The sequence below is a fragment of the Pseudopipra pipra genome, chromosome 4 (assembly GCF_036250125.1).
Source record: "Pseudopipra pipra isolate bDixPip1 chromosome 4, bDixPip1.hap1, whole genome shotgun sequence".
NCBI classification, from domain to species: Eukaryota; Metazoa; Chordata; class Aves; order Passeriformes; family Pipridae; genus Pseudopipra; species Pseudopipra pipra.
In genome coordinates this window covers 72185283-72197976 of record NC_087552.1, presented here as the reverse complement: position 1 = coordinate 72197976, position 12694 = coordinate 72185283, and the positions used below count along the sequence as shown (strand labels likewise).

Below are 12694 nucleotides of genomic sequence, written 5' to 3'. Positions count from 1 at the left end.
AAACAGGCCTCATCCTAATTCTGTAGTGCCTGAGCTGAAGGAAGGAGTAAGGGTTTCTTGGTTACTATTGACTAAAGCTTTGTTACTGTCTCCTTGTGACTGGAGCTGTGGCAATGATAAAGGAAATAGACAGTAGGTATGTACAGGGAAAAAAACCCCAATTAAACTGAAAACCCCTCCACAGTATTCATAGTTATTTTATAGTGTCAGTCAGAGTTCTAGTCTTATATTCAATGAACATATGGGGTTAGCATTGTAGCAGTCACTTCCTCCGCCGATTTGGAACAAAGTTTTGTGATGACAGCATTATTAAAAAGTTAAAAATTACTAAGTAGATATATTAAAATTATCATAGGAGATATTGACATGAAAGGAGGACAAATAACTTTTAGATGTGTTGTTAAAAAAAACCACAAAACAACCAAAAATAACCCAAAAAACACTCACAAGGAAAACCCACACCACCTTTTACCTGGAAGAAGAAAGAACCACGATGGTGTTAAACTGACAGAGGGCAGGTTTAGGTGAGATCATAGGAGAAAATTCTTCCCTGTGAGGGTGGTGAGGCCCTGGCACAGGTTGCCCAGAGAAGCTGTGGCTGCCCCTGGATCCCTGGAAGTGTCCAAGGCCAAGTTGGACAGGGCTTGGAGCAACCTGGGCTAGTGGAAGGTGTCTCTGCCCATGGCAGGGATTGGAATGAGATGGGCTTTAAGGTCCCTTTCAACTCAAATTGTTTTATGGTTCTGTGATTCTATGAAACCCAACCAAAGAACAGTTAGAGTTTTCTAGCTCCAGTTTTACAAGCCTGACATTACATTAGACTCATATTTTAGACCAAACTGGAGTTTGGTTAATGATTTTTAACATTATGTGGTCATCTTTAGGTACCCCGCCAACAAAGCAGTGCTGATAGTAACAATAGATGTCTTGGGCTTAATACTTGATATTTTTTTTTTCCATTTAGGTTATTCCAGACTATTAGGAACAGATTCCTAATTGATTCTTGTATGTTTTGGACAGCTGGTACTAGTTTCTGGGTTCATCCATATTCTTTTCCAAGGATGGGTTCTTTTAGATGAATCTTGCCCTTTTAGTTGTAAGGACTATCTCTGGTTCAGGTGAAAAGTGTTTTGAAGAAATTAATTTCTAGTGCAAGTGAAATTTTGAAACCCAGATTTCAAGTTCCTCAGGCTGCACAAGGAAATAAGTATTTGGAACAGATTTATGTCCCTTCTCCACTAGATTTTACACTTAAAATAGTTTCCTCCTTTTTACTTATTGATGCACAATGGAATCTCAGCAGATGGGCTTCTGTGGCTTTGTGGGTCAAGTATTTTGCAAATAGTAAAATGTGGTTTAAAGATGAGACATAATCAAGTGACTATGAAATGTAAGATCCTTTCCCAGGCACGGGGCCAGAATTCCTTGCAAATATATGCAAACACAGCTCCACTGAAGTATGTGGAGTTGCACTTACTCATGTCAGAGGAATTTGGCACTGCAAATTCAATACTGGGAAAACTCAGTAGTATTAATCAATTTTAAAATCAGAATCTGAATTTCTTGGACGTCTTACCGAGCTCAATAGAAAGCCTATCAAAAGGTCAGGAAAAAATAATCCATGTTTTAATACTTCGTTACACAAAACCTGCATTTTAACATCCTGAGGGAAAAAAAAATGTAGTTCTTGATATTTGATGAATACAAATGGCAAAATTTTCTTTGCATGGCCAATGCATTTTAAAAAATACCTGCTGTAAGCATGAGGCTTATGGAGGTTAACTTCCTTTTGTAGTCCATATTGCAGAATACTCAAATCTACTCTCAAAAGCTGTTTTCATTATATATATATATGTTTTCCCTTCCCCATTATCTTAACATTAATAACCACAAAGATGAATTGCCATTTCTCTGGGCATTCACTGACAACCAGGTTTGTCTATGGGTTTTGTTGAAAACACAGAGCAAGGTGGTACCTTACTATTATGTAAATCATCCAAAACAAATCAAATTTATTTTATCTGTCATAAAGACTCTGGAGGTTAAAAATAATAATATAATAAAACAGAATTCAGATGGTACCACTCCAGGCTTAGAGGGCTGACTATTTTCCTACCAATCATTTCTCAGCAGTCACCTCTCAGTTTTTTTCTGCCTTCTGAAACTGAGGTTAGAGAAGTGATGGTGCCTTTCCAGGTCATGATCTTTACCTCATGAATCCCTTCAGTGTTTTTTAAAAAAATATCTCTTAATGATTGAAAGTCAGTAAATGCCTGAGTTGTAATGCCAGCTTTAGATATGACCTTGGGAAGTCATTTAACTTCTCTATCCAGGCACCTTCATTTGTAGCATAAGGTTAATGACAGATAATTCACATACCTGCCACACAAAGGCACTTGACTGATAAATCAGCTCAGATTTATTCAGTGCATCTATCGAAGCACTATATGGCAGCTAATTAATTAATTTTCATTATTTTGTTTAGTAGAGCTTCCTTGGTTTAACTGTTAGTCCTCTAGAGTGTTTCTTGCAAAATTAAATTAATAAATCCAACAAGTTTTCCTGGTAGATGAAATTCAGCATCCAGTAAACTCTCAAGGGCCACGATAGCAGGCTGTTCAGTTGAAATTCAGATTATCGGCCCTTGGTGGATTGGGTCAGACTTTCCATCCTCACAAGGATGGACATGAGTCCAAGGGAATTCTACTTGTTATTTCAGTTTGGGAGAGTTTTAATATTTTTATTGAAGGATTTCACCATTTGGTGGTCAGTCATTTACAAGAGTTAAATCCAGTCACACTATTTTTTCTTGAAAATTATTTCCAACAAAATTGGAATGAAGGGGTTTTTTGTTCTTCAACATGAACTGATGCAGCACCAAATTTAAAGCATCTAAAAATTAACTTTTGAAAAGATAATACTTTGCAAATTTTGCATGAATTGATTTTTAGGGAGAATTTTGTGGAGCCTTGCATGAATCTATCAGTCTCATCTCATACAAACTTAATAGATTTCTGAGACACACCAAATAATCAAAGTTGTCTTCTAAGAACACTTGACCAGTGAAAGAACTGTGTTAGGCAATGATTTATGGTGATTTAAAGTTGATATAGTGAAAGCAAATCAATAATATGATAAGGTTGGATAGCAATTTGTAGGAGATGAAATCCAACAGCTCCATTCTTTCTGTTTTATATTCTCTTTTGTCCGTTAAGTTTGCAGGAGCCCTTATTAATGTTCTCCACTTTGAAGAGGATAATGGGGTTACTTTGGGGTTTTAGGGGTTTGGGATTTTTTTCTTTTACATTCTCAAGGGGAAGAAGAAAAGTGTTTGAACTCCTTTGTGAGACACGATGCAGGCTACCCTTCATTTTCCAAGAACTGTATTACTCAGAGCTCCTCAATTCAGACTGATTGTATGCTTTCCCATCATAAATGTAGAAGCAGGGTTGCATACTGAAGACAGGAGGGAAAAACCCACTGTCAGTATGCACAGCACACAAAACAATCAACTGGACTTGCTCACTGACCCCTGATTACTTGATTTGTCAATGAGAGGAGAGGGGAGAAAGTGTGAAGGAAAAGTTTACTCTGGTGGTTCCTAATGAATTTAATCTAGATTTCCATCAGCATTATCAGAACTAATATCCAGCCTAGTATTTTTTTTTCTTTCCAGAAATATCTCTCAGAAAAGCACACAGAGCATTTGGTTCATAAGAAATGCAAAACTAGACTTTCTCTTAGGGAGTGAAAATCATCTGTGTAAACCTGCAACGCACTTGAGGTCAATGGAGTGCTGAGAGTTCACATTGTGGCACTGAAGCTCACTTCCAGGAGGTAGTAGTGGTCTTCGTAAGGAGTAGATGATAGTGTTTTATTTGTGCTTTTGTAAATCTTTTCTAAATTTGTGAACTGACAGATTTTAATTAGAGACAGACAAAACCCAGAGGAAGAAGCCTAAGAAAAAAAATTTGGCTCATTTATTTCTGCAACTCTAGTTCAAGGAACAAAGTGTGTTCCTGTTGATGTATTTCACAGATACTTGTTTTATCAGAATATACAACTAGTTTTTTGTTTCTGATAATGCAGAAAAAGTGTCAATATTCTTTCATAGCTTCTGTATCCAACTGCCCAAAAATGTATAAATCCCTGGGTTTCCTCTGATCAACTTTTACTCTCATGTTTTTCTTTTAGCTGACATTAAGCTAGATAAGAAATACTATTTAGAAGGTACTAATCTGTGGTTCTAATCAAGGAATGTTAGGAAGGTCATAGATTAGTTTAATTCAAGCTCTTCAAGTTGAGAGATTTTATTTCAAATTAAAGCTGTGGGCTGCCTTTGTGTCCTAGTGTTTCATATGCTCAGTTTAGTTCTAATTTCCATCCCAGGCCTTTCTTCCCTGTGTGGGCAACAGATGTTCTCAATTCCTAGTAAACATCATTAGTATATTGACATAGCTAAAGCCACAAGTCCAATTATTTGCAACGAGACAATGAAAAGCTTGAACTCTTTGCATTTATTTCTTCTGAGTCCCTGCTGCTGCCAGATCTAGTGTCCATCTCTCCACCTTGGAGGGGGAGAGAGGGAAGTTTTTGAGCCAAAATGAACTCAAATTCTTTCAGGATAAAACTTTCTGATAATGCAATGTCATGGGTGAACTCTTTATGCTGCCTTTTTCCCTTACTTTAACCACTGGATATTGATAGTCCACTGGGATCTGTGCCAGTTTCACCTTCCAGCTTCTAGATTAACACTGAAGTGAAATCAAATTGCTTTACAGAAAAGGTGAGACACAGAAATAACTGATACTCTGTGAGGTTTTGAGCCTCTTGACTATCTGTCCCTGAAGAAGGTAGGTAATTAGAGTTAAAATACTCGGTGTCTTCATTTTCTAGACTGCTTTTGTCCAAAAGCCACCTCTGCCTTCAGGCAAAACTGGTCCATCTCTGAGGGTTACAAAGTCTACTGGGGGAGGAGGCAGTGGCAGAACCTGTGTGTGATTTTCAGGCATCATTAACACAGAAAAATGGGGAAATTAAACAATTTGGCAATGGAGAACTTGGCTACAGCACGTGCTGATCCCTCAACATCTGCACTTAGCAGGTTTCTGGTGAAACCCAGGAATCCAGGATGGCTGAAAGGGGAGGAGCTTCCCTATCTCATGGCTGTTTTGGCAATACAGCTTTGTTTCCAAAATTTCTTCCCAGTAATACACACCAGAGTCTGTGGGACTATTAACATATCTTGTGTAATCACTTTTTATTCATTTGCCCCTTTCCTTTTTTCTTAGATTGCAACATTTCTCTGTTTTATTGCAACACCAAAAGGGTTGAAGGATAATTTATTTTTTCACACATATTTCTGTAATGTAAATAATAAGCAAATACTACATGAAGTTAGCAACCTGTGAGTAATGATGATATTTTTCTTCCTTCCCAAGAAAGTACAAGATTAAAAAATAAATTAAAGAAAACCCTAGGTGGTAAATTACTGCAGAATCCCCCTTGTCAACTTGAAAGCTTCTCTAGCTTTGGGACTGTAAACATAAAGCCAGTGCTGTGCTGGTTCTGTTGTCTGATTTCCTATAAGTCATCTTTCATTAGCAAATGATTATATCATGTGCTTTTACACATTGGAAAAGAAGTGGTGGAGGTTTTTTTATAAATTAAAGTAATTTTACCACTTATTCACATTTTTAATGTGTACTGTATTAATTATTTTCATGAGAAATACCTGCTTTTCTCCTTGCAGAAAAACTTATTTGTAGTAATTTCACAACATTTTCCAGTTATCTGATTATTTTTTTTAAGATGATTAACTTTTAACCATGCTTATTTAAGGCCTCTGTAGAAGAGATTAAGTCCAATTACTCCCTTTTTAATCAGTGAGTAATTTTTTTAAAAATATTTTTCTAGTGAATAACACCCTCTGAGCTGGGGACTCGTTTCTCCTCTCTGATCACGCTACTGTGCTGTGTGATTCATATTTTCCCAAAATAACCTGACTCCTACACACTCTAGTATCCATTTATACCTACTATCCCATACAATATGATCACACAGCAGTCTGTGTGACTTATAACTTGTTAATAATACAGTCAAGAGCTCTTGGTACTATTTTAACTGATTGATTGCATAAATTAATGGTTTAGCTCCCCCGAACCAGTTGTTTTTGAAACCCTAGTATGCTAAGATGCAATACAACATTCAGCATGTTGGTTGTTCAAAGTTGATATTTTCTAGACAGTCCCACCTTGTTATGATCATTCTTTATTTTTTAATCTCCCGTCCTATTCGATAAAGTGTTTTATTTGTGCCTCTGGTAACAAGCCCTAACCAGAACTGGTGCTTTTACCTGTGCTTCTTTAAAACAGGTACCTCAGCCTATACTCTAGAAGTTGTGTGTTTGGATTAATTTTTGCTGCTCAAGACAGGTTAACACTTTACTACTCTGTAAAATGTTTAGCATCTTGGCCTTTGTTCTGTGGTGTATTAGCAGGGTTATATTTCAATCAGTGCTTTTCCATGTGCATCTTAGGCTTCACTGTAAGAAAGAAGAGTTAAAACAAATAACCTGTTTTAGAGCATGAAATGTAAGAGAAATAAGGATAATGGTGGGGAATAAAAGAAAATGTGAAATACAGGAATCTCTGCTGGTATTCCAAACTCACAGCAAAGTAAGAAATAAAATAAACATCTGATATTGCTATAGAGAAAGGGAATTTGTCATCCACGACTGAACCTTTCAGGACAGAGATGGAGGGATTAGAACTATTTAAGAAGCCAAAAAGTTCAGTTAAAGCAGTAAGTACTTCTGAGGAAACTGAAAAAAGCATTTACAGGGAAATAGCGAGTCAGAAATAATGGAGAGTATTCAGACATACTCAAAAAATGAGCAGGAGATGTCCAAGGAAAAGTCATGTCAGACACTTGTGGGCAGAATGGCATCTTTAATTATGGAGTTTTGAACTGATGTAGAGGAAAAAATTGTAATCGAGAAATCTCATGATCTTGAACGAAAGCTATAGCAGCTTTGATTTTAAAAACTATAACAAGTTATATGTGACAAATTTTCCAATACACTCCATTGAGAAATAAATTTTATTAATCCAGAGCAAAGTATGCAAATGCAAAAAGCATCATCTCCAAATACCAATATCACAAGTACACTAGAGTTGCACTGGAGTGTCTCTGTTGCTTCAATTTATGCAATGTGTGGGTCATAGTAGAACTTATTCTGTTTTTTTTCCCTGCATCCCATTGTCTAGACTCTAACAAAGTGATTATGATAAACCCATCATAAGTATATTATACTGCTTCTACTACAATGTTATGATAGCACTTGAATGCTAAAATAATCCTTATTACTTAAATGGTAGGGGTGATGTCTCTGTTGGCTTTTCAAAGTTCCTGTGGCAGAGGAAACCTTTGGAAACTTTGCAACAAACTGTGTTTAGTGGCACCAACAACCATTCTCTTGGTATATTTACAATCCTCTGCTGTATTTATAGTTTAGGAAGACCAAAACTCCTCCACCTTAAGTTTTGATTAGAAACATTTAATTGATACCAAATCTATAATAAATTTTACCAAGTAATTCAACACGGAATTCCCTTCAGTACTAAGATTTATCACTATATTTGTAATCTAAAGAGGGGTATTTTATATTTTTTGAGACCTTACAGTTTATTTCACATCTCACCTGCACCCCTGTTACGAAGGACCTTTCTTATAATAAACCTGTTCTCTATGTAGATACTTGCAAATTTTGATCCAACAACTCCCAAACTTAAGGCTTCTAAATGAGGTCCTTTAGGAAAAAAAATCTTGGCTATGAGGGTGGTGAGGCCCTGGCACAGGTTGCCCAGAGAAGCTGTGGCTGCCCCATCCCTGGAAGTGTCCAAGGCCAGGTTGGATGGGGCTTGGAGCAACCTGGGCTAGTGGAAGGTGTCCCTGCCCATGGCAGGGGAGTGGAATGGAATGATCCTTAAGGTCCCTTCCAACCTAAACAATTCTATGATTCTAAGCCCTTTTTTTTCTCCCAAGTTTAGTTATTTGTGTGACTTATCTCTATTCCACCTGTTTTTCCAGCTATTTCTCTTTTATGTCTGTGCACAAACATACAATGTCCCACTTTTTCTTAGCATTTATCAGGTGGAAGTAATACCTGTAGACTGAGTGTTTTGTACTTTACTTAAATGAAAAAAATCTGTCACATCAATACTTTTTGTGTGCTTTCCTAGAATTCCAGATGTTTTCAGTAACAAAATACACCTTTTGCCGTTTTGGATTAGTTCAATAGCTGTTGTTATTGTGTTTTGACACCTATAGTCTTAGCCTGGAATGGCCTGTGCAACTTTAAAATATTTTACTGTCAAAATATATCTTCAAGAAAACCAGTAGAGTCAGATAATGCATGTCTTTGTTTCCCTCAGGATAGCTGTTATTTGGAAAAAATATACACCTCTTGCTGGAAGCTTTTGCTTCAGAATTGCATGAGGGAAATGGTGAGAGAAATCAGAATGATAATATGAATGGACACAGAGCAGGCTGTGAGAAATGAGAATTTGGGAGAGCTACTGGGGAAAGCAAAGGTTTTAGGGTGAATTTTCAGTGAATTTATTTATATGTGCTTGTAATGCTGCTGCGGAATGCCAAGTACATATGGGAGTAGATTTCTTCAGTTTACTCATGATTTATTTTTTTTACTTATTGACAACCCATGGATTTAAGAAGAAAGTTCACCATTTCATGTGGATATGCATTTGAAAGTAAATATTCTTAGTCATAAGTATCCTAAGTAAAAACTTAAGTACAGTTATGAAGGAGAAGACACATTAGAAAGCCTGTAGTGCTGCAACCTTGTGAGATAAAACAGTAGCAAGCTCATTCAGAAAATATCTAGATATTACTGAGTAAAATACTGTAAGTCTAATAACAAGTTTCCTTAGAGTGTTAAAATTTATTTTATACCGTAATTAAATTTCCAAAGATAAAACCAATCACCTCACTATTCCTTTAGAATGACATTGCAACAAATGCGTGGATCAAGCTTCACTAGAAAATCTTTGATGAAATATTGATGATAATAAAGGAAGACCAACTCCATGGTTTAGCATGAAAAAGCATTGGTTTCATTGCTTTATTTCCCAGCTTGGGTTTCTGAAAATCAAATAAAACAATTAAGTGGATTTTCTTCAAAGTTCCAGAAAGTTTTTTCCTATGGCCTCAGAGCAAGCAGGAGGAACTTCAGCCTGAGGACAACTTCTTAAGAAACTTATAAGTAGCTGAGAAAAGGATTTTAGCATGAAAGTGTAATCTCAACAGTAAGTTTAGTTTCACAGTACACAGGTTATAAAACTCGTGTTTTGTTGATCCTGAAGTACTTCCAAGACTTCAAGAGTTGAGGAAAAGTGGTTCTCCGAGCCTTAATCTCTTTACAATATGTTATGCTTAAAAAGCACAAGATGGAGAAGGGAGGAAAAGTCAAGATTTTATCAATGCCTGTACTTGCAGTCAAAAGGTTTGTAAGATAGAGGTCTTGCTTCTAAAAGATGAGTGACTTAGAGGCTGGTGATACCACCCTAATGTCTGGGTCGTTATGTCTGGGTGAGAAAGTCAAGCCACTGCTTTACAATGAGAGCCTTATATCATAAAGCCAAAAATGCTGGTGTTCCATGTCTCCTTGTAGTCTGTAATTTCATAGTCGTACTCTTTGAGGCACCAATTAAATGGCTCAAGTTTTTCTTTGACTTGTAAAGAAAATAAGTCCAGTTCTCCGTAGCTCTGCAGAGCATGTAGCAGATCAGCTGTCACCTTTCCAAGACACAATTTGTACTGTTCCATAGCTTACAGGTCATTTGTAAATATTACCATGCCCAAGGAAACAGTTAAGAGCAGCCATAAGATCTTAAACCGCTGTTTGTGACATGACTGAAAAGTCCCCTGGATACGTTTTTGTTACAAAAAATTGTAATTGCCATAATGTCAGGAGAAAGATGAAGACACTCAGTGATGTATATTAACAATAGAACAAGGACATTTTTAGATAGAAGAGGGGGAAATGGGAAAGAAGCAATAATGATACCTTATTTGACTCAGTGCAACTTCCTCGCTGGGATAATTATTCTTACTGGGATGCCAATATAAATAGAGAGTTTATGTAGGAGAGGCAAATCAGGCTTTGTGTTATCCCTCTCAGATAATAACAATGTCAAAGGACATTTGAGAAAAGAATGTTTGGTGATTTTGTTGATTTAAGTTATAAAAAATGAAGTAGGTAGGACCAAGCTGCTACTTACCACTGTTCTTCCAATATTGTATGATATTAAACCTCTAATATGCAACTAATCACTGAGTTACCTTGACACCCACGAGTCTAAAGGAAGTCAAACACTTAAATAACATAAACCAGAAGCTGTAGCATTTCACATTCCCAGCCTGTGTAAGAGAAAGCACGAGGAGATGAAATTTTGCACCTTGGATTGCAAATATCTCAGTATTACTGTAGTATTTGCCCCTTTCATTGAACAGTGGTAAATAAGTAGAATGAACAGATCACTGGCAACCTTATAGAAAAGGTTCTACATCAGTGTAAGTATTAATTACACTAATTTGTGACACATGATTTTCAAAAGCCTAATAGATAAAAGCATTAGGATCATAAATCATTAATTTAATCTGATTATTTCCAGTCAGTCGTTTATTTACTGTCCGCTCAATTAAAAATTGAGGTTAATGAATCTTTCAAAGGTGCTATAATATTTAGTGTTCATTATTTTTCTCTTCCACCTCAGATGAAAATCTATGTCTTTTTTCTCCTCTCCATCCCTTTTTGCATTAGAGAGGAAGTTCTGAGTCACACCATATATTTTCATTTCTGAAAGTCGCTGATAGCAGTTTTCCCATCTGAAATGATGTTCAGAGAATGAGATGGCAAAAAGCCAGACAGCAGCAGGAGCTCTGGAGAGCAAATGTGCAAGTACAGCTACACCTTAAGTCTTACCTTACATCTTTCTGTCTTTGCCATTTGCTGCAGAAGTTACCTTCTTTCTCGTCCACAGCGCAGCCATAAATCATCTTTTACTTTAGTTTTATTTCTAATAAAACACAGAATTCTGCTGAGAAACTTGCCTTTCTTCCCCTATTTTTGAATTTGCTGATTTGCTAACTAATGAGGTGTTATCTAAATATACCCAAAATTGGTAGCAACCATTAAAATGATTTGTCTTTTTTTTCTTTCATCGGAATTGCAAATGCAAAAAATTCTTCCCCAATTTTCTTTTTTTGTTGAATGTTATCCCATTCCTTGTTGTTACCTGCCTTTAGAAAGATTTTTCTCTTTTAGAGAAAAATTATTTCCCATATCTTCAAAGCAAGAAAGTAGCAGTTTTTATACCTTCTCATTTTGTTAGGTTTGACACAAAAGTATTTGGCATTTTGCAAGCAATAAGTGAACGTGTTAGCCTTCTAAGTTGACTGAATTTATAATTACATCTCAGGTTCTCTTAGGATTTACGTGATGCTTCTTGCCTCAAACACCATTTAGTACTCAAAAGCAGCAAAAGTATGCCTTCCATCAGATTTTTTGTTGTTGTTGAACTCAAAATGCTTTTCAAATTTAATCATTAATATGATCTCCACTTTGTTGGTGACATCCTAGGAGGTGAAATGATTTGCCCAGGGTATTATTGAACCTGTGGCAGATGGAGGAAAAGGATCTGATTGCTGTGATTTCTATCAGTGGTTTATCAGTGAGGCTCTCACAATCCTTGTTCCAGTCTCTAGATTTTAGCTATACCATCTTTTGACTTTTAGTTGACTTGTTATTTGCATGTCACTTAAAATAGTAAACTAGATACAAGTGATCAAAAAACTTTGAGCATTTAGAAATCATTAGATACAGCCTACTCTTTACTATATATAAGCCAGTAAAAGTAAACATAGTATACATCCAGGATTAGTTTTAAATAGCTAGAACCTTGCTAACATACAAAATAAAATTAATTCTGCCCATTTTTTGCCTTTGACTAATCATTTAGCCTTTCAGATGGCTGTTGTCTACACCCTCTGGGACATCACTATAGGGACATGTAGGGAGAAAGCTATTAGAAAGCATCCAAAGGAGAGCTGTAAAGATGGAGAAGAGTCTAGAAGGGAAGACATATGAGGATTGGCTGAGGTCATGTGGTTTGTTCAGCTGGAGAAGAGGAGTCTGAGGTCAGACCTCACCGTGGTCTGCAGCTTCCTCATGAGGGGCAGTGCAGGGGCAGCTCCAATCTCTGCTCTCTGTGATCAGTGACAGGACCCAAGGGAACAGCTGGAGATGTGTCAGGGCAGGTTTAGGTCAGATATTAAGAAAAGGTTCTTCCTCCAGAGGGTGGTTGGGCACAGAACAGGCTCCCCAGGGCAGTGGTCACAGCACCAAGGCTGCCAAAACTCAAGGAGGGTTTGGATGATGCTCTCAGGGACATGGTGGGATTGTTGGAGTGTCTGTGCAGGGCCAGGAGTTGGACTGGATGATTCTAGTGGGTCATTTCCAACTGAGGATATTCTATGATTCCATGATTCTGTGGATCTTAGACAACTAGGTGGCAATAAATGCCTTTTTGACTGGTCATGTTGAGTTGCTTATGCACTGTATTAAATGCCTACTGTAGTAAATTACCTGGGCAATTTCTAGAGACTGATATAT

The 12694-nt window shown here is 36.9% G+C and overlaps 1 protein-coding gene across 7 annotated transcripts in view; it reads left to right on the top strand.

The window, feature by feature from the left end:
• CTNNA2 (catenin alpha 2) overlaps nucleotides 1–12694 on the top strand; it is a 486975-nt gene that overhangs the window by 388257 nt on the left and 86024 nt on the right. The gene's annotated exons all lie outside the window — the stretch shown is intronic.